Below are 24,005 nucleotides of genomic sequence, written 5' to 3' on the forward strand. Positions count from 1 at the left end.
CTAGGCCTTGAACTTTAACCCCAGTGACCCCACTGACTATCCCTCAAGAACGACACAGGGTGAAAGCTCTCCAGTCCTGAGGACCATGGGAACTGGGGAAGGAGCCTGTCAGAGGCACACACTCACACATATGCACACACATATGGTGCACTACAGTGTGTCCTTGCATGCGTTCACGTGGGAATAGCCACAGAGTGGACGCTGCTATAAAACAGCTCTGCAGATGCTCATACTGTAGATTCACATCAGAAGATAACAAGGTCTCATTCTTCTCATTCCACATATTAAAATCACAGAGAACAGCTGCTCTCACACACACACACACACACACACACACAGAAGTAAAATTATCTTTATACAGAGATTATAAACGCAAAGCCACCGAGCTCAACTGCTTTTGATTTCTTAAGTCAAGACTCCACTAGTGAGAGTCAATAAAAAAGATGCTTTTGTAATGTTTGCAGCATGTGATTTTGCATTGTCTTGTAGAAAAATTAATGGATGTCCCCAAATCAGAAAGTGATATGACAGTGTGTGATGATGTCAGGCCCCTGAACACATCACCATCTACCAATAACCCCATGTACATTTTATCTACACAGACATTCATATAACAAACACAGTACTTACCTGAATCCTTTGAAAATGGCAGCGCGCGAGCCACCCGGGTCCTTGTGGTCTGGGTAGAGACCAAGGGGTGTTCTGGGGCAGGGGAGTCTGGGGGTACCTGTGTAAAAGAAAACATCCAAAATAATGCATTAACATTGTAAAATAATTATCAATACTTACCTGGACGTCCAAATGTATACATGCATGTCTTTATTATCTGTAAATATGTTAATATTGTATAATACCTATTATGTATAGTTGTCTTACCCACCTGCCCACTAGTTAATTGCTTGTTGGTTTAGCCGGAGGTGGGCTAAAAGTATTTAAGGGCAGGCGGGTACACTATTGGGGGGTCACACACTGGTTAAGCTGGTATGCCGACAGGAGTTTGTCGAGCTGTTCATTTAGCATTTTGGTGGTAGCTGCCAATCCACATTTAACTCCTACCAGTGGACAGTGTGTAAATAGTGTGTAAATATTGTACATTTCGTTTTGTTTCGTTTTGTTTTTGGTTTTGGGTGCTTCGTTTGTCACAATAAACACTTTGAAAGGGATACTACCTGGTTCCAGACTGTTTTTACGTCTCTGCATCACCTCTCTCCGGTAACCTCCTGACCACTTGTCCTCACACTACCACACAGTGTTTCTTACATTTACTTTGATTCAAAATGTCATGTTTTGTCTGCTTATCTTCTTCTTGTCTCTTCATCTTCTTCTATTTTTAAATATACATTTGTTCCTGCATTACAGCTGTGCAACACACTCTAAAAAAGGTGTGATGGGAGCAAATTAGTGCTAGTAATGAAGCCAACAGGGAAATTTAATCATGATTAGGTGCAAATGCAGTATCCATAAAAAGCTGAGACTTTGAGGAGCAAAAATGGGCAGAGGATCTCTTGTTTGTATCAAATGTTTAAAATGTTTAAAAACATTGCATTTTAAAGGAGAATAGAAAGAGATGTCCATCTTTATCTCACAATGTCCTTAAACCATTTAAGGAATTGGAAGAAACTGCTGTGTTTGAAAAGCAAGGGCACATGCCTAAGCTGATCTCTGATCCCTCAGAGAGAACCATCATCTCAGCTAATGTTATAATGTTTAACAGTTTTTTTCCAGGAATGTGTGACATGATAATGATTTGCATCACAACTTCATTAGAACATTTCTCACATAGCATTATGTAAATATTATTACAGGAATACTAACATAATAAAAGCGTTAAAAATTCCCAAAACTCAACATAACAATAACAAAAGTGATGTTGCTGCGATGTTTCCAGAACGTTTAAAAATGTTCAATAAAATCATTCTAAGAACATCTAGAAAACTTGACAGATTCATTTTTAAACAAGACAATTCAAAACCACATGCTGCTCATATTCCAACATGGCTGCAGGAGAAGAGGGTACGAATATTGGACTGGCTTTTCTGCAGTCCTGACCTGTCCCCAGTAGAGAAAGTGTGTAGAATTATTTTTTATGAAAAATGTGATAAAATTGGCAATATGTAAATGGTAAATGCTTTACCATCTCACCCTTTTCAGAATATGAGCAAATTATATATAGCTAAGCAAAACGTTGTAAAATAAATGGGTTCATAATATCCCAAGTTTTTTCTAGTTGGTTCTCTCATGCTGCTGCTAGACGCCGCAGATCTACATCATCCCCCGTTTTTAGATTCGTGAGGTTTCTTGTCGTCTCTCTCTGGGGTTGAGTTACAGCTTGTCTTCGTGTTGTACCGGCCTGGGCTCAGGAATGTCATTTCATCTCTCTGACACACACATGCACACATTTGTACACACACTCACACGCACACTTCTGACTCCTGTTCTTTCTGAACAAACATTCCACGCCGCCTCCCGTTCCTCGGCCGTGGGCAGCGGCAGGAAATTTAATAGGACCAACTGTTCTGAACGCATCAGATGATCCCCTCTCCTCCTCCTCACCACCACCTCACTGCAGTGTTAAACGAGCCTGAGAGGACGCTCACAGCTCAGCCTGGACTTTTAGAATAGCTGTAGAATCATTGATGTAATAAAAATGTGACAGCCTGTGAAATCCATAATAAGTTATATGTAATTACTTTATTAACCAACTGGATTTTATTCGCTTTTGATTACATGTGCTTTTAGTCTGAAGTGATTCCTGAGTATTAAACCCAGGCCATCCAGTTCACCAGTTCTGCACATAAATGTCATTTTTGAAATGTACATTTTCATCCATAACACTAGATGGCACCAAGGGGTCAAATTCATTAACAGACCATGGGTTTAGATCAGTTCTGAGGCCTTAAATCAGTAAGTCATGTAAACATGTGTGAAAGTATATATTATATACCGTATCAGTCTAAACTGTCGACACACTTTCTTATTCTGTTTTTCACTTTCTTATTATGTTTTTATTTTTTCCCAAGTGATACAGACTAAAAGGAACACATAAGGAGTATTAGTAGCAACTAGCAAAGTAGCAAATTAGTAGTAATTTAAAAGTGTTAAACTAACCAAAATACTCTGTAAAGCATTTAGATGCTCTTATCTTCTTGTGCTAACTGATTAACTTATCCTGTACAACATATTTAACTTTTGGTCTTCCTTTCCTGGGGTGGTCCTGATGAGAACAAGTTTCATCATAAAGTTTTTGATGGTCTGTAAGACTGCCCTTAAGGATACTTTTAAAGTTCTTAAACTTTTTCAGATCGACTAACCTTCATTTTTAAAGCTATTTTGTTCTTTACTTAGTTAAGTAGTTCTTGCTATAATATGGATTAGAACATTACTCAAATAGAGCTATTCACTGTATACCAGGAATTCAAGTACTCCTGACAATTTCAGCCCAGCTGTAAACTGAAAGACATTCCAGGAGACTCTACCTCATAAAGCTGACTGAGAAAATGCAAAGATGTGCAAGAGGTGCTACTTTGAAATATAAAAATATGCTGATTTGTTTAACACTTTTTGCTATATAATACACTTTTACTAAATAATTTCATGTTTTTCGTCATAGTCTTCATAATATGCAGAGATTTTTGAAATAATGAAAAAACACTAAATTTAAGGTGTGTCCAAATTTTTAACTGGTACTGTAAATTGATTTGTATTGTATATTGATGTGCTGCTTATATTGTATGTGCTTATACGCAGCGTATATCCTTATATATCCATATATCCTTAGCGCAGCTGGAAGCCATAAAATATGACAGTCGGTCACTCCTAGTAGTGATAGGAGTTACACTAACATCTCAGTGATGTGTGCAAGACATCCTGTTGCCACATCTGTTACCTCTCATGGTAGGGATTCCACCTGCCATTTTTCCAGCAGGAAAATGAAACTATCAACCTTTGGGACATTCCAGTTGAACCTGGAAATTCCAAAATCTACATTTAAATGCAACACAGTATAAATTCTGTCTCAGTTTGTTTATGTTTGTGATGAGAGAAGTAATGAAATAGATCTCAGTAAATGAATCTTCTCTATTTTCCCACAGCATTCTGCAGAACAGTGAATATGATAAGTCAGGTGACCTCTGAGTCTCCTTCAGAGTCACAGGATGCAGAGTGTTGGCAGCTGCCGCGCAGTGGGCGTCCCATCCACACCAGCCCACCATTAATTATGGGACAGGGTCCTGAAAACGGCCTGTGTGAGAGAGCTAGTGGAGCAGAGAAAGACCACATGGACATGCAGGGTGTGTCCCAATTACTACTGCATACAGGTCAGTAATAATAATGCTTGTTATACTAGTAATACTAGTAATATTAACTAATACTACTAACTATCTATCTATACTGAGCATGTAATATAGATAAAAGTGTGAATGTTGAGAACTGATCAGTTATAAGTAATGGTTTTGATAGACACAATTATTCCACAAGGCATTAGAAAAAAAATATATAAAATATGGTGACCAATTTTCCAAATTATTTTAAAATTATTAAAAAAACAAACAATAAAAACAATATATGACTTTCCACAATGAAATAAATAGGAAAAAATGTGACCTATTGTAACAAAATTCTGACTTTTCATAATAAAATTAATTCTACAAAAAATATTAAAATAATGACCCTTTCCATCTTGAAATAATAGGAAATTTGGCATCCATCCACCTTTCTGTCTATCTAACCATCCATAAACCAATTCAACCTGCCATCTATCCACCCATCCATCCAGCCATCCATCCATCCATTTTCTGTTTGTTTTTCTAACTCTGTATCTGTATACAGGCCCCCTACTGACCATTATGATTACAATACTGAACTCAGATATTTTGTTTTTTTAAGTAACAGATTTTGATTCAGACTAGGCTAGTAATTGTGTATAGGCAGTGAATGTCACATTAGCTAAAACTAATTTAAATTGTACAATTTAAAATACATTTTTATCAAAAAGTGATCTATGTAAATCATTTAGATTAATTAATCACAAAACATTAGTCATTAGTTAGGTGATTTTTTTGTCACTTGACAGCACTAATAATAGCAATACACAGAGGGTGAATTAAGGGTGACATAAACATAAGATCAAATGGGACAATTAAGCTATATAAGATATATTGCCTTTATAAAGGGCAGAGCTCTAGCTGTGAAACCACAAAATCCAAATTGCATGCTCTCATTGGTGTAATCACACATAACCCTTATCTTATGAGAAGAAGAAAATATGTAAACATTAGGTAGTTTTAATTATAATATTATAAAATATTCATAGATTTTTTGTGCACAATCCTTTGACGGAACATGGATATGATGTACTACTTGCTAATAATGAAGAAAATTATTTATAATGTTACAGGACCGTTTTGAAAGGTGTGACATTATGATGGCTTGCATCACAACGTTCTTAAAATGTTTCTCACACAGGATTCTCAGCTAGATTAATACTGACATTATAGAAATGTTAAAAATAACATTCACAAAACTAAAGATTAAAACACTGACACAAGAGATATTGCAGCAGCTTTACCAGAAATCCTTTAAAATCATTAAATACAAACATTCAGAACATCCAGAAAACTTGACAGATTGAATGTTTTAGGAACATTACCTGTAACATTCAGAAAATATTCCACCAATCAAAAAGTGTTAGTGGGGATTATGTCTGCCTTTAGTGCTTTCCAGCCTCTACATAATCAACCAAAACTATATTCATGAACTAGCTGGATTTTGCTAGCTGAATTTCCAAGGTAGACTAGCCGGCTAGCAAAAAACACCCAGCCAGCTAACAGAGAGTGTTAAAAACATTTAGAAATGTTTTGTAAAGGTTACAGGAAGGTTAGCCTGTAGTGTTACAGAAATAAATTTCCAGGAGAGTTTACAAATTATGTAATAATGGTTTGCATCACAAAGTTATTAGAATGTTTCTCACAAAGCATTGCCAGATAGACTAATACTCACATTATAAAAAAATTAAAAGAAATAATAAATAATAAAATAATAATAAAAACATTGACATATTTTAGCGTTGTTGCTAGAACGTCCAGAAAATGTTCTACTAACCAAAAATTGTTAGCTAGGTTTAGCCAAATGCGCTAACCAAGCCAAACCTTTAACCTCGACATCTAAACCCATCTCTCATAAATCCTAATGAATCGTGCACTTTTTTGTCTTCAGGCATGCATGTGTGTATGTACTGTATGTGTTAGCCTCAACTCTAACAAGTGCATCATCACTGTTAGAAATCAGAATGTGTGTGTGTGTGTGTGTGTGTGTGTGTGAGTGTGTGTGTATGTGCGTGTGTGTGGTGAGGGAATTTCTATATAGAGTAAATAAGTGGGTACACTGCGGGCAGTGAAAATTGTATGTGTCTGTGTTTACTGAGGGAACACAGAGGAGATAGAAGAGAATGGGTGTGTGTATGGTGTGTGTGTGTGTGTGTGGTTTTCTACATTTTTAGGACTAACAAAAAAAGTTCTACCAACCCAATATTGTTAGCGGGGTACATATTGTTGCATTGTAACTCCAAACTCGTGTATATACAGTGAAAATTGTGCACACAAGTTCTCATTCAGTGTTTTGCTTCATTTCTTTCTTTATTTCATTTTCTACATTGTAGATTAATATTAAAGAAATATGAAAACAAGAGAAACATATAATATTATGTACTAAACAAAAAAAATGTTTGGCCTGCACAATCCCCTAATTTAAACCCAACTATTGTTCAGCACCTCCAGGAACTCCTTTATAATGCTGAGAAAACAAATTCAGGTGTCTCTCCCTCATGAAAACACTTAAAATACCAAGAGTGTGCAGATCTGTCCTCAAAGATAAATGTGTTCCTTTTTTAAAGTACTAAACATATTGTTGTTTGTTTAACACTTTTTCTTAAAAGAATAATTCTGCATGTGTGCCTGTAGAGCTTTATTGTCTTCAATAGTACATCTCCAATGTACAAAATCATAAAAATAAAGAAAACACAGTGAATGATAAGTAGTGAGTAAAACTTTTGACTGGTACTGTGTATATATATATATATATATATATATATATATATATATATATATATATATATATATATATATATATATATATATATATATATATGTGTGTGTGTGTACCTCTGTATAATGTATAAAAACAACTGTGTGTGCGTGTATGTGTGTGTGCCCCTCAGTTGTCTAAGTGTGGAATCTGAAATCACAGTGGGAGTGTGCTGCTCTCTCTAACACACTTCCTCAAACAACAGTAACCCCTCCTCTCTCTCTCTCTCTCTCCTGCCCACTCTGTGTCCTACCTCCTTCAATCTCTGCTGTGTGTGTGTGTGTGTGTTAAAGAGAGAGAGAGACCTCACTGACAAGCCCGCGAGTGTGTGTGTGTGTTTTTGAATTCTCTCAGCAGCACGCGAGTGTGTGTATGTGTGTGTGTACCCATGTGGCATTGCTGAGAGCCGTCGCCTCACACTCACGCACACTCTCTCACACACACACCCCACCCGGAGACCCCCGGTATGCAGATGGTGTGAGCTGTCATCCGAAAACTTTATGACAGCTCTGTCTCTCTCACTCTCAGTCTGCCTCAGTCTGCCTCTATGTCTCTCGCCCCAGACTGTGCTCTGCTCTGAGATTATCTGTAGTGGAATTGTTCTGGACTGTTCGTTTTCCTCACTGGATCTGGAACCACTTCTGTACAGGTAGGAAATAATGGATTAAATTTTTTTTTAGTGCGGACTGTGAACTGAGAGAAGGAAAGAGAGATAGAGAGAGTGACTGTCTGAAAGATTAAGAGATGATTGTTCCTCTAGAGAAGTTTATAGACACCTGCTCCTCAATGTTTCTTCTAAAATCAAGCATAGATGCAGCCTCTAGTATTTGATTTGCATGCAGCCACACATGATTAAGGTACTGATTGATGTTAGATGATTACACTAGTTCTCATTATCAGAAAATCATTTTGTATATAGAATGTATCTGTTAATGTATAAGATTTACACTCAGTATCTAATGAAACTGAGTTAGAAACAAATAGAGGGAAATTCCTTAAAGACTGTGTGATTTATTTGTGTGTACAGCTGTGTGTGTGTGTTACCACAAACACACATGTTGCCTATAATCAATGTGAGAGATGCTAACTTAGGTTTTGTGTTCTTATTTCTGTATATCTAAACTATTTCTAAACATATCTATAGATTTTATATATCTAAAGTATTTTCTACATAGAGTTTCTATATTCAGTACCTTTCTACAGAATCTATCCATAATATGTAAATACAATATCTCCCTGCAGTCCCTGTGTACAGTATCTATATACAGCATCCACAGTATATCAATAATCTATCTATAGTGTTTCTATACATTATCTATCTACATTACCTATATAGAGAATCTCTCTACAGTTTCTATATACAGTACTTATCTGCATAATTTATATACAGTACCTATGTCTACAGTATCTATATACATACATAATCTCATAATATGTAAATACATTACTACCTACAGTCCCTGTATACATTATCTGTAAACAGTACCTACAGTGTGTCCAGAATCTATGTACAGTATCTTTTACAGTATGTATATACATTAACTATCTACATTACCTATATCTACAGTTTCTATATACATCACCTACATGCATTACCTAAATACAGTACCTGTCTATCTAAGTTATATATTTGCAATAACTAAATACAGAACTTATCTACAGTACCTGTATATTTGCAGTATCTAAGAACAGTAGCCATGTATAGTGCATTTTCAGTACCCATTTATTATAGGTATTGGTAGGTATTTTATTTACAGCTCATATGTTTATGTATATAATGGAGGATCATTATTCCAAAGAACGCAGTTCCACTGCTCAACAGAAGGCCAATATATTCAGGTTCATAATGTTTATTGGCAATATTTTACAGGGATTAATAAATTGTCTGTCAGTCTGTCTGTCTATCATGAGCAGATGAGCAGGTCAATAAGTGAGAGTGTGATGGACAGTTCAGTGTCTGAAGTGAACACTGTGAACACTGTGTGCCCCCACTGGCCGAGATACACAGTCTTTGTTTTATACAGAAAGAAAGAAAGAAAGAAAGAACAAGAAAGAAAGAGAGAGAGAGAGGGAGAAGGAGAGAGAAAAACATGAATTGTCAACCGAATTCAGACAGAACAAAATATTGGGAGATATGCTCATACATTCAGCATTCACTTACATTTCTTAGATAATAAAAAAACATTGATATCAACCAAAGATAACCTGACTAAATATAAAAAGCAGTTTTTAAAATATGATTTCTTTTATTAAGAAAAAAGTTGGGAATTTTGGCCCACTCTTCTTTGCACAAGGCTGACTTCCAGAAACATCCATCAGTCTGGCTGACAGGGGACATGAGAGCCTGAGGGTCCGAAATCCATCGTATCGGGTCAGACAGGTGGGCAGTCAGTAACGTGGAGGAAGGCAGAGAGATGGAATTAGTTTTGACTGGATTTATGTAAAACAGAGAATATAAAACTTTATCAGACATTAATGACTTCGTCAGATTTTAGTAAAACAGCCTAACTAAAGGGAGAGAGCCAGAAAGTAACATAAACACAGAGGCACCCTGAAACACTGGCATCCACCCACTCCTCCGTCCACAAACCTGAGTGACTGAGTGCATTGATCCCTCTTCCTCCTGCAGAGCTCCTCTAAAATTTAGGAACTACTAAGAAACCAGCACCCTGAAATCTAAGTAATCGTGGTGGTTCATAATAGGAGATGAGGTCTCGTAAATACTCAGGAGCGAGCGACAGTATCGCATTACAATGCTGTGTTAATTGTACACCAGATGTAACACACCTTCCAAAAAGTGGCGCTCTTGTCTTGACATTTTCCCAAAGTCCTGGGGATCATCAAATTGTTTGTTGTCAAATGTGAAACGGTCTTTTGTTATGGTCAGCAATAGTTTTTGCCTTGGAACTGTGCCATGGAGACCATTTTTACCCAGTCTCTTTCTTATTATTGATTTACTAACACAATAACTGAGGTAAGTGAGGCTTGCAGTTCTTTAGATGTTGTTCTGTGTTCTTTTGCAACGTCCTGTATTTATTGTTCATGCCCTTTTGGAGTAATTTTGTTAGAACGGTGAGTTCTGGGAAGGTTCACCAGTGCTACAGGTCTGGCAGTAATCAGGCCTGATTGTGGCTATAGTGAAATTTACCTCAGCTTTTCAAAAAATGTGGTTAATCACAGTTAATTAAGATAGATTAAGAGTTTAATTAATCTATCTGGACCATCATTTTCAGATAACATAACCTCCACAACTCAATTCTAAGGGCATTATACCATTCTAGCTCAAATCTGGAATTAGGCATGATGCCAATCGGCCCATGTTTGTTTATCTGTTATATAGTTTTATTCTTTTGGCAGTACTTATACTACAGGGACTTTTTCATCCGTCAGCAATGAGGGCAGCTTAAAGTAGCTGACTGTATTCGTAGGAGTTCACAAATACCAGCACATGAATTGTCTGTTACTGTGTAAATCTTTCAAAATATTTTTTGACGTAAATGTGAGTCATTAGTCTGCAGATCTGCACGTGATCAGTGCTGCCCCACACAAGAACCGGAAAATGAGCCGTGAGCACGTACAAGGATAAAAACAGAAATAAAATAGACGTTTAAATCATCTTGCTCCATTTGTTCTCCCATTATATAAAACACGCCTCAAGAATGCCAACCTCTGCCATTCTCATTCACTTGCAGAGCATTTAAAAAGGCTCATTTAGTTTTACAACCTGTTCTACTATGTCTCGTGTAATTGCATTAATTTTATTTTATGAGATAAATACAGACGGAATGCATTTTTAGATCTCTGTTTTCCATCCCTTCTGTATAATAATTGAAAGTAGATACTAAATAAAACAGTCAGAACAAAATAAATCAATGTATTGTCAATAATAAATAGTAAATATGAAACAAATTATAGTATACAGTCAAAAGTTCCTAGTGGAATGTAAAATTCTTAGTGGATACGAAGTAAATAATTTTACGTAATAAGTAGGATTAAACAGGTATGAACACAGTGACTATTTATTTTAAGTGTGTGAGGCAACTGTGCAGTTTGAGTTTTAGACACACAGCATTGATTTATGTTTACAAAACAGTTTACAGCCATTTCTTGGAAGTAGGCAAGTACTAAACCACCAAAATAATACTTCCATAAAATACTGGAAAGCTAGCTGAAACTGTAGGTTTTTACAAGTTTAAATGACTCATTTGTCCAAGCTAGCTTGCTGGCTAGTTGCCTGATAAATTCAGCAGCTGGCCGTTAGCTTGCTGGAGTACTGAGGCTAATTATTCGGCCTATTGGCTAGTCTGGCCAGGCCGCCTCTTAAGCCCACCAAGCCTGGGTCACCGGGGTCGCTAATGCTGCTAGCACAATGCTACAAGCCTGGGTCACCGGGGTTGCTAATGCCGCAAGAGCAACACCCTGAGCCTGGTTGCTAGGGCTGCTAATGCCACTAGCATCACGGTCCAAGACAGGTTCCTGGGGCCGCTAATGCCCCGTTAAGTGATGCGTTGCACTGCACTGACACTGACATGGTTTGGCCTTCTTTTTAAAATACCTTAATGAATCTGATTTGAAATGATTATTCAGTTGTAGTAGTTCTATCTTATGATAGAAACAGTTATAGTTAGAAAATGTTATGTTGGTTATACTTAAAAATATAGTGCAACATTAATACTGTAATGTCAGCTCATGGTTTGTATTAGATAATTTATATTATGGAATAAAAAGCCTGTTATTTATTTGTGACTGCTAATAATTCAGACTTGCTTTTACTCATTTGTAGTTGTATTTTAGACTATGTATACCACAAAAAAAACAAAATAACCCTGAAATAAAATATAATTACATTAACACACAAAAGCGTCTCCTGCTCCTCTAGAATTACCAAAGATATAAGGCTTTGTTTGGTCAGCTCCGAGCCGGCTCGCTTGCCAGACCGAGCCACCGGGCACGATGCCCTGCGCACTGACCCGGAGTGTCTGAGCCTCAGTGCCTTCCAGAGCCAGCTGCACCGAGACCAGAGCAGCATGGCAATGTTCCACTGGTGCTGTTACTGATCACCTGCAGAACATTTTACAGAACCAGGAGCTACACTTTATCTTTGCTAATAGAGCTTCACCTGCAGCACAGCACACATTAAAAGTCCCGGGATGATTGTGGCATAATTACACTATTATTAATAAAATCAATAAAACAGAACAAGTATTACCAGCTTAGTCTTCTGTGCACTTTCATTCACTTTAATAGAAACTACTTCCTTCCTTCCTACTGGTCCTACTGGTTCCTACTGGTTTTAGAAACATCTACCTTGTACTTGCTTTCACTGGGCACTTACAAATGCCTCTACTCCTTTCTACTCCATGCACACTTCCACTATATGTGTGAATGTAATGATATATATCAGTGATTACTATGAGATTACTGAGATATGAGATTTTTTTACAATTTATAACACCACTGCAAAAAAAAAAAGGGTGATGGCAGGCAGTTTATTGAAATGACCATTCCTCTTCTCTCAGTCCAATTATACACCCCCTTTTAAAGTCTATCAACTGGGAAAATGAGTGCATTGTAGAGGTATATCTATCAGTCAACGATCTCTCACCAAGAGGTGCACTACCCAAAAGTAGCACCTGAGAGCCTTTTTACAGGGCAGCAGGGAAAGCACTTTAAGGCCTCTTGTGGCATAGCTGCATGCCAAATTGTTGCAGCATTATTTACATTTGCATATTTATTTTTATTTTGTCAGTTAGTCTATGAGCTACATCAAAAACCCACACACACACTTTCCCCGGCTAACTCTCCCAGTCTCACCAGTTTCCACAGTGAGTCAGAAAGCTTAGTCTCAATGCAGGAAATTTTCAGCTGTTTATAGAAGCTTGTTATGGATGATGATCAGACGAGCAAGCAGTGCTGAGTGAATCAGCAGCAGCACATTCTACAGCATTTATTCATACAGAGCCATACAGTCTATTGACCAGTTATACAATGTGCCCTGTGTACTGGACACATGGGCAGGGGCATAGCTATAGGGGGGAATGTGGTCTTGCTGAAAGAAGTGAAATGAAATCGTTGGAACTGTTACTAAATGTAATATTATATCACTCATGATAATAAATATTTTTGCCACCTTATGAACTATCTCTTTAACGATTTCTGGCCACTACTATAAACAATACTGTTACGCTGGGGTGTGAAGGAGGAGGAGGACGTAAGTGCAAAGATATTTATTTAAAACAAACAAGATAAATCAAAACAAATAAAACGCGGGTAACGCAAAACAACAAGACTTGGAATAACAAACTAAGAAACACAGACTAAGAAACTAGGAAACATACGGGCAGCAAGGATACATACAGACTAAGGATCTCGGATACAGGATACAAAATATACAGGATACAAAATACAAAAGACTCGACACAGCACGTACAAACAGAGGGGCTTATATACAGGAGGAGAGTGAGAAACACCTGGGCTAGGATGACGAGGGGGCAGGGTTACAAACAAGACACAGGTGAGAACACTAATGGTTAGGGCGGGACTAGGGCGGAAACAGGTACAAAAACACAACACAAGCACATGGCAGGGAACACATGACAGGTAAACAGAGGGGCAGGAGCACTAGGGAACAAATGAGGGAGAAACATAACACAGACATGGGCTAAGGTGTAACAAATACAGTCTTTACAGGGCTCTATGCCTTCATAAGATCATTGGTTGTGATAAAGTTGTGATGTTTTACTAAAGTCTGCATCTAAGTTGGATTTCTCTCCTGACAGAAATTAATTAATATATGAAATCTAATCTAATCTCATCCTGTAATGCTATACATATAATATATTTTAAATGTATGTGTTTATGATTGTATTAGTTGTCCCAGAATAATCTGCTGCTCTGAGAGCAGCTAGTGATCTGCATAGACTAGGGTGTAGTGGAACTCTATGCTGGAAAGTAACAGGGGGAGTTTGTAATGTCAATATTACATTGTAAATATATTTATTCACAGCCCCAGTACAGATTTGCTGCTCTGAGGGCAGAAAGTGATCTTTACAGGCGATCTGTAGCGATATAGCTGAAAAGTGACAAGGGGCTTCGGTTTGAGATTTAAAGTTAATGTGTATTTTAATTGCATTTACTTATATTTATTGTCCTTTATTGTTACAAATGTGCTGCTCTTAGCTGGTGTTGTTAGAGTTTCTGCTGGGAAGTGACAGTGAAGTAAATAACAGTAAATAATAAAATTATATTGTCTATCAGTCAGTAAATACGTAAATAAAAGCAAAGTTAAAAATATGCTCTAAAGTTTGTATCCGGGTTGTTACAGTGATTTTTAAGGGTAAATTTTTTATTTTTGTTCAACCCAAGGCTGGTTTTGGCATTCACTAAAATGTCAGTGCAACTTCTTCCACCATGTTTAGAAGCTGTAAATTAGCCTGGCTAGCTCTCATTGTAAGTTGTAGATGAAACTATGTCCACCATGTTTTGAAAAATTGTGACCTATAATGCCACCAAGAGGAGATTACAGTTATAGATAGCACAATCTGGAACATTTCTTTACTTCAGCTTCATAAAAACAAAATATTATGGAACATTAATACTGTTATAGTTTGGATAATTATTTTCATTTAAAAAAAATAAAAGTATAATTGAAAAAGTGCTTTTTATATTTACTCAGGTTATGTTTGTCTGATTTTAAAATTTGTTTGATCAGAAAAATACTTTTTTGCACCACTGTAGTAATTACTGGTATATTCAGATATATTCAAACAACCTACAGGCCTATATCCCATACCCCCCAACACACATTTGTCACCAGTGTGTGATTTTTACAGCCTCTTTCCGTGAAAGTGTCGGCCTACAGGCAGGTCGTTTATTGCTATAGCTTTATTTGCACCTATCTACCACCAGTGTGCAGAGTTTAATGTTTAGCTGCTCCAGAACACCTGATCAAACTCATCAGATCATTAACACCAGCCCCTAACCCCCTGACTCCAGCGTAGGTGCCAGAGCAGGGAAAGGGTTAAAAAAACAGCTGATCTACAACACCACTAGGACTGGTCCAAACCCTGCCATCTGTTAGCTTTCACTGTTAAACCAACACACACACAAACGTGTTGTGGAGCTCCATGCTTAACTCCAACTTCCAACTTCCAGAGAAGAGAGGCTATGTATGTCTGTGGTTGAAAGAACTACATTTTAAAACATCCACCTAAACACCCATATATAGTGTGCTCTCAATATTTCATGAAGTAGAACTTGGTTCTGAAGCTCCTATAAAGTTGACACACAGTCCATTTTCTTTGGAGGGTGGTGGGTATAAGATATATGGAGCTTCACAGCACTCCAATTATTTTGTGCTATGTTTGTTATACTGTGACATTTTTTATATACAGAACCAATCAAACCAATCAAATTCACTAGTTTTTCATTATTTTAAAATACTAGGCAACTTTTGCTTGGCATTTGCGTAGTCACCTGGAATGGCTTTCAGTTAACAGCTGTGCTGGACTTGAGAGTTGGTATACAGTGAATAACTCTATTGAGTAATGTTCTAATCCAGAGTATGACAAGAACTACTCAACTAAGTAAAGAACGAAAATACTTTAAGAAATGAAGGTCAATCAATCCAAAACATTTTAAGAACTTTGAAAGCATCCTCAAGTGCAGTCACAAAGATCATTAAAGCATTATGATGATACTGGCTCTCATCAGAACTGTCCAAGGAAAGAAAGACCAAGAGTTACCTCGGTTGCACAGGATAAGCTAATCAAAGTTACCAGCCTCAGAAACTGCAAGTTACCAGCTCCCCAGATAAGAGTATTTTGTTTTTTTTAACACTTTCAAGTTACTACATGATTCTTTATGTGTTCCTTTATAGTCTGGATGACTTCAGTATTCATTAACAGTGTAGGAAAAAATAAACATCAAATTTTGAATGAGAAGGTGTGTCCAAACTTTTTACTGGTACTGTACAAAAAAGATTAAACAAATCTGATGGATTTTGATGGGCTTATATGCAATAACGAATTCAAAATCAGTCATTAGAGTTTATTTACATTTAAGACATTATAGCTCCTCTTTTACCACTGGAAAAAGCAGGTGAAGCGTTTTCTCAGGGTCAGTGATCTAACTGGGAAATTTTAATAAAGAAAGTCATTGACTTTAACTGAACTGATTTCTACTGAATATAGCTTAAGTACACGGTCCAGCACGTCAAAATCTAAAAATGCATGCACTTGCATGATATGCAAAAATACTGTATAAAATGTCAATATAAAGTGTATGTACAAACATACAATATACAAATAAAACACTTTCAACAACTGGTATGCTATTATTATTATTCATTGTTCTGAAATACCAGATTGTAACCCTTTACAGACGCTGCATTTAATTAATACTTAGTTTCAATAATCAGTTTCAGTGTTATCAGTGTGATTTCTGTGTAAGTAGTTGGTTGCATAACACACTGAGTAAAGAGTGTGTTCCTCAATTTCGTCGTCCACTGAACAGCCCAGAATGCCCTCAGGTTTCATATCTTATTAATGAGCCTCCGTCTGTTTCCACGTCTGTGTTTACTCTCGCTTCATTAACTGCCCCCAACAGCACTGGAACAATGGAAAAGTCAACAAATACAGTATAGTAATATATAAACCCTCGATGTGGACAAAAGTTTTGGGAAGCCTGGTCATTTATTGTTTCTTCTGAAATAGTAATGTATCTTGCTCGTGTTGGAGTAACTGTCTCTACTGTCCAGAGAATAATTTCTGTTAGAGTCTGTTAGGTTCTGTTAGATTCTTAATCAAGGATGAAGAATATTTTATCGTACATAGAACATCATAGCTTTTTGCAATGGGTTGGATTTTATTTAGTGAAAAGAACAGTGTTAGTGTGGTCAAGATGTTCCTCAACTCCCTTATTTAACCCAAAGCACCATCATTTAACATAGTTCCACTGTTCAACAGCCCAATGCCAGGTGGTTTTATTCCTCTCTAGCCCTCGCCTGGCATTACTGACAAACCCTCAACCTGGTGATTTAACTAACCCTTTTTGCAAATTAGTGTCAAGAGACGGTAGCATTATCATGATACCAACACTGGCAGCTTTGCAAACCTGGATATTAAACCTTGTGATCTTGTGATTAATAACTATAGGTCATTGGGTTATTTGTAGTCAGAGCACAAAAATCTTTCTCAATGTCCAATAGCCACTGTTAATCTACAAAACTCACCAATTACCAGTCATGGACATCTGTGGCATCTGAACCTATGACCTTCATATCCAGACAAAGCCAACACTTGTCAAATGTATTAGTGGGCAAAGGAGAATGTGTGTTGTGTTAGTAGGGAATGTAAAAATACATGGTGGAGCTTGATATTTTTGAAGATTATGCTGATCTTTCCAGTGCTGGTACCTTTAACTGATAGGTGAAGTTCTAGTTAGTGTGGGGACTGACTGTAATGACTAAATAGGGAAGACTGTTGGGGGAAAATCCCAATTAAACACAAACAATGTAATATAACACATGTGTTCTATTCTAGGCTTTAGCAGAGAGCAACAGCTGCTGGTTTTAGCCAGACCCAGACTCTCAGACAGACGGACAAACAGGTGGCTATAGTAATGAAACAGATATACCGCATCCCAGCACTAGTGCTTCTGCTGAGTTTGATTCAGTAACAGTCTCTGATTATCTGGAAAAATTGCTGTGTGGATTATATTGCATTTAGCCTCTTTGTGGAGCCATTTGTGTTGGTTGATTAGCAATGGTAAAGTAGATATTTGGCCACATGTGGTGTCCACTACTCCTAGGAGTTTATTTTCACAAATGATCATCTGATCAAGCTAATCACTTACTTACACCTGTAGACTATAAAAAGTTCCACATTGAACTTGCACTTTAACTTTAACTTAATTTGGTAAATTACTCAACTTAAACCCTAATTTACACTTTGTAACTCTTGCTCACGAAGTTGCTGTATTTTTAGTAGAATTTATTTAGTAATGTAGAAACTATTAACATATTAATGTAGAACCTTATTAACCTATGCATTTTCCCTGTTGGCTCCTTGCATCATTTATTTGCATAATGGGTGTGTACCCTACCACTAATTGTCCATCAGGACTACCTTCTCGTAGATATTCAGGTAAGAAGTGAAACTTCATGCTGGCTAAGAACTTCTTATTCTGGATTTTACTAAAGCTGCTATGTGATGACGTTCTGTGCATTAGGAGTTGCACTAATCATTTCTCTAGTTGACTATTTTTAGTTTCCATCTCTGATCTCTTTCATTTGTGAGTGATTTTTTTTAAACTGTGGAACATGATTCTAGCCTGCTTATTTCCTGTGTGTTCCGTCGTGTTAGCAGTTAGAACTGAGTGCTTGATTTTGAGATGATTATGCATTGCATAAGTATTTTATTTATACTTGTCATGTCATACTGATACATAAACATATTGTGCAGCTGTATAATTCATTGTTTAATTAGCACATTGTTTCTCAGAAGAGCTGCTTTCAACTAGAAGACTAGTGGATTAGTCTAGTACAAATACATTTTATTTGACTTGACTATTCTGGTGTTTAAAACACAGCATATGCAGGTGTATGCTGTTATGATACATGTTCTCAACTTTAACTCTGTATTTAAATCTTTAACTTAACGTAACTTAACATATTTTTTTAATGGTCATTGTTTCTTTTTTGCTGGAGAGGTTAGTGAGCTAAACAAAGACATTTAACCAAACTCCTTCACTTTCCCAGCAATAAAAAGCCAAAATAAGAGTCCTGGTCAAACAGTAAGACTTGGTTTGGGTGCAGGGCTGCCCACATTCCATTGTGGAGAGTAAATATGCAGAGTAAGCAGGATGAGCAACCAGTAATCAACAGCTAAGGTTGTGAGGGCAGAGATTGGTCAGTAATTACAGCCCATATAGTGAAGAATTCTCTCAGACAGATTTAGTGTTTTTTAGTTGTGGAATGGACTTTCTAACAATGATTTGATGATATTGCACCTGTTATAAAGATTTTGTCAAAATGTGATTTAATTTGATGGTTTTGGTTCCTATAGTTTTAATTTTAATACTTTATTTAAAATACTATTTAAAACTAAATTGGAAATCACTGCCAAAGTTCATGGCACAGGAACTTGTATCATGTTTCATGATTTTTTTGTATAGACAATAGACACTAAGGAACTCTGCATTGTGTTTGCGCTCCTCACTATTAGGCCTCACTCCAACTCCCATAATTCACATGGCCTTGCCATGAGCACTCTGACCACTAATCAGCATCACTCACAAGATAACACCTTACAAATTTAGGCATGTTAGTATTTTTGCTATTATTGACATTTCTCTACTGGGAAGGCTTTATACAGTATGTTGTAAGATTGCTGTTAGAAGCATTTGATTGTATTCTATGGGGTCAGATTCTGGTGTTGGATAATTAATTCTGCCAGCTCAGTGGAGCTCAGTCATGCCATATGCCAACACTCTAGCCATTTCCATGGGCAATCAATTTAAATTAGTTTGGCTTATTTAAATTACTGCTAAAAAAGGAGTAATGGAGATTGTAAAACTTTACATACAGAAGCTGCCAGTGGGAATCTCCATATAGATAGACTTTGCTGCTTGCAATGTTTAACTTGCTATTCCTAATACAATATCTAAATTAAATTGATTTTATACAGGTTTTAATGTGTATCACATTCTCGTTCTGTTCTGTGTCTCTCCTGTCTGTCTCTGTGTTTTTCCTGCCCTCCTGTTTGTTTATTTACCTTTCCTAAGCACATGGCCCCCTCTGTGTTCTCCTTGTCTTCACCATGTCTTCAATGATCCCATCTGTGTTAATTTGAAGCTCCGCTCCCTTATTACCCGTCCCCAGGTGTTTCCTGTGTCTTGTCCCCTCCATGTGTATTTAAGCCTCTGTGATTTCAGTGTTAGTTTGTTGGTTCTTGTATGTTGTCACGTTGGTTAGTTTGTAGGTTTTTTCTTGTTTTCAGTCTTAGTGAAATCAGTGGTTCTTCTAGTTACTGTTTGTATATTTATCCTGTTTTGTGTTTATTTTGGTTTATTTTTGTTAATATATATTACTGGCATTTGCCTCTGTCTTTGCATCCTCTCCCTACTCCAACCTAGACAATGTGCTTACATGGTTCTAAAATATATACATATAAAAGAAACAGTAGTCTGTTTTGTTGATAGCTCTAAATGGTATGTTAATATTTTTGGCAAAGCAACAAATAAACAAAAATGAAATAAAAGTGTTGAGAATCATTTATAATATCGGCCGGACCTATATAAACACTTATATAGATCCCATACCCATATACGCACTTAAATTGGTCCCATACCCATTGATTGATCAGTGATTTTTATGGATATTATATATATATACGTATATATATATATATATATATATACGTATATATATATATATATATATATATATATATATATATATATATATATATATATATATATATATATATACGTATATATATATATATGTATATATATATCAACGGGCACATGCCACTCCATTGCTCATTGAGCTCCATTGGCTACCAGTTGCTGCTCGCATCAAATTTAAAGCTCTTACAATCGCCTACAAGGTGATGACAGAACAGCTCCTTTCTACCTGCACTGATCACTCCTGAAGACTTACGCTACCTCCCGGCCGCTGCGCTCCTCCAATGAACGTCGCCTCCCTTTACCAAACAAACATTCACACAAAGCAATCCAGACTGTTCTCATACAGAGTTCCCCAATGGTGGAACAAACTACCTTCCACTACCAGATCAGGAGAATCTCTCACTATCTTTAATAAACTCCTGAAGACAGAGCTCTTCAAAGAGCACTTACTCTCCTAACACCTCTAACAAACTACCTTCCACTACCAGATCAGGAGAATCTCTCACTATCTTTAATAAACTCCTGAAGACAGAGCTCTTCAAAGAGCACTTACTCTCCTAACACCTCTAACTAACTACATTCTACTACCAGATCAGGAGAATCTCTCAGTATCTTTAATAAACTCCTGAAGACAGAGCTCTTCAAAGAGCACTTACTCTCTTAACACCTCTAACTAACTAACTACTTCTAAACTCATTTCCTTCTTCCACTCCTTCACTCCTCTATCCCATTATTTCCCTTTGACCTCCTTTAAGCCCTGTCTAAAAATGTTTTACCTTTAAACTTCTATTACTTTTGTACTTCACTATTGTAAGTCGCTTTGCACAAAAGCGTCTGCCAAATGTAATGCAATGTAATATATGTACCAGAGGTGGATGACTGTCTAAGTCAGCAATGGGTGTAGGGCTGCACCTAATGATTATTTTGATCGTCAACTAATCTGATTACTATTTTTCTGATTAGTCAATTAGTCAGTAATTATTTTTGCTATTACCTCCATTGCTGAACATGGAACTTAAGTTTAAATGTGGAAACTTTTGATATTTAATGAGTTAATACAGGAGGTAATCTGTTGTTTGGAAACTTTTGGAGCCACAGAAGCTGAGTGTAAACTGTGTGAGTGAGCCTCTTGCCCCGATCTCGTCGCATTTCTGTCCTCAGCACACTGAGACAGTATTATGCTGTTACAAATCAACCAAAAGCCGATACTGAAATTTGGAGTCAACTTATCATTGTAGCCCCAAATTGGTGCATCTAAAACTGTCTGAACTCTTTTTAAACAGCGTCTGGATACTTTTGGACACACAGCTCTGAACAGTGTCATTAAAGTGTGTTTCTGGAGGCTGTGTGTTTGTAAATAACAGCGTTATGGTGTTTATGGAGTGTTTATGGAATAAAACAATCATTCATCAGAGTCTAGTACAGAACTTATAAACAGACCACAGACCAGCCGGATCTCACACCTTTCTTTAATATTCTACACTTCACCTCCTCCACACTTTCATTTCTGCTTTTTACTTGAGTTTACCAACTCAACTCATGACAGCCCCGCCTCCACACAAGCTGCTCTGAACACAACACACACACCATCTAAAATCCAGACTCCAGATGTTCTTTCTGTTGGGTTTGTCTTGATCTGGGAATTAAATCTAAATAATATTTTACTTAGTAAAAAAAAAAGATTTTTAACCAAAAAGAGCACATGGTGATATATGTGTCACAGATTCTTTAAAGCTGTGTGAGTTCTTTACAGCACTCTGTCCATCATTTTAACTCATAAAGTTCCTAACTGACATACCCTGATCATCCTGAGAGCATCACAGGACAGTGTGTGAATGGGTCAGTTCTGGGTCAGTGCTGAAGATAAAAGCAGCTGCTATTAAAAGTGTAATTTTTACTTTTACAGATTTGTTCCAACCAGTTTAACAATTAAAACACTTTAATTAAATGTTTTACATTCAATATAACCAGTTATTATATGATTTCTACAACAACATGTTCAAATGCAATTTATGTTGTTGTGTCCTTTGTTGTTAATTAAGATTTTATCCAACCATATCCTAAATTCAGACTAGAGGTGCTTAACAAAGTACTACAGTTGTACACTTTTCCCCAATAAACTTATCTTTTACTCTATATTGTATATTGTAATCAGTCCTGGACTGCAGCATTAACGTTTTTAAAAATACCCCTAGTCATAATTTAATGAGACCTATTTAACCACAGTTCTGCTACAGATATCTTTTTTTGACATCTCCCTCACGTTTGCTCTTACTTCCTCTCTGAGCAGCTCTGCACCAACTGCACTATTTCAGAAAGAAGAAGTGAAGACTCTGAAAGCTATCTTAGTATGGAGGCTTCCACTCCAAAGATCAAACAGAATCGATTCTTAGTCAGACTGAAGTTCTGTAACTCGTATTTAGTCAGAGTTATCAGACACACAGATAAAAACAGCATGTTATTACTTTTAAATAAAGTTCACCCAATTTTTATTCATTATTACTAACAGAACATGTTAATTATGTAATAATATAGAGTGTGGTATATGTAAGTGGTGTAACAATGTTAATGTTATGTGTTAGGGTTTGATATGTGTTATAAAAATTAGTAATGTAACACAGTGATACATTACAGGTCTGCTGTTTAACAGTGTAGAGTGTGTTACAATTCAGTGGTATAACAATGTAAAGTATGTTTCAACTGCTGTAGCACTATTGACTGTGTTATATGTCAGTGGTGTAACATTGTGGACTGTGTTATGGGTCAATGATGTAACAGTGTGAGCTGTTTTATGGGTCAGTGGTGTAACAGTGTGAGCTGTTTTATGAGTCAGTGGTGTAACAGTGTGAGCTGTTTTATGGGTCAGTGGTGTAACAGTTTGAGCTGTTTTATTGGTCAGTGGTGTAACAGTGTGAGCTGTTTTATGGGTCAGTGGTGTAACAGTGTGAGCTGTTTTATGGGTCAGTGGTGTAACAGTGTGAGCTGTTTTATGGGTCAGTGGTGTAACAGTTTGAGCTGTTTTATTGGTCAGTGGTGTAACAGTGTAAGCTGTGTTTGGGTCAGTGGTGTAACAGTGTGAGCTGTTTTATTGGTCAGTGGTGTAACAGTGTAAGCTGTGTTTGGGTCAGTGGTGTAACAGTGTGAGCTGTTTTATGGGTCAGTGGTGTAACAGTGTGAGCTGTTTTATGGGTCAGTGGTGTAACACTGTGGCATGCAGTTTTTTAAATCGTTTTATATGACGAATTGTGCTTCATGTGAGCAGAGACATGAAATTGCTTTATTTTTAATGTCAGGTTGATTTTAAAGAAGCAGGTGTAGGGGGTCAGTGTAGTTTTGTGAGGCTGTTCTTATCGTGGATGAAATGTCAGTGTCTGTCTGATTAATAATGAATAATGATTAGTGGTAAATCTACAGTCTGGTAAGTGGACTGGGTTACTGGACTGGAATTGATATTGTCTGACATTAGGTTTAGAGACATGGCCACTGGTCTGTATCAGGGTGACAGATGAGGGCTT

The 24,005-nt window shown here is 36.8% G+C and overlaps 1 protein-coding gene across 1 annotated transcript in view; it reads left to right on the forward strand.

Moving 5' to 3' along the window:
* The first annotated feature begins 7,361 nt into the window (after positions 1 to 7,361).
* arhgap24 (Rho GTPase activating protein 24) overlaps positions 7,362 to 24,005 on the forward strand; it is a 206,355-nt gene continuing 189,711 nt past the window's right edge. The window contains exon 1 of the mRNA XM_049466089.1: positions 7,362 to 7,729. The gene's annotated coding sequence lies outside the window, so the exon portion shown is untranslated. The remainder of the gene's footprint in view (positions 7,730 to 24,005) is intronic.

This window comes from Astyanax mexicanus, chromosome 17 (assembly GCF_023375975.1).
Source record: "Astyanax mexicanus isolate ESR-SI-001 chromosome 17, AstMex3_surface, whole genome shotgun sequence".
Taxonomy (NCBI): Eukaryota; Metazoa; Chordata; class Actinopteri; order Characiformes; family Acestrorhamphidae; genus Astyanax; species Astyanax mexicanus.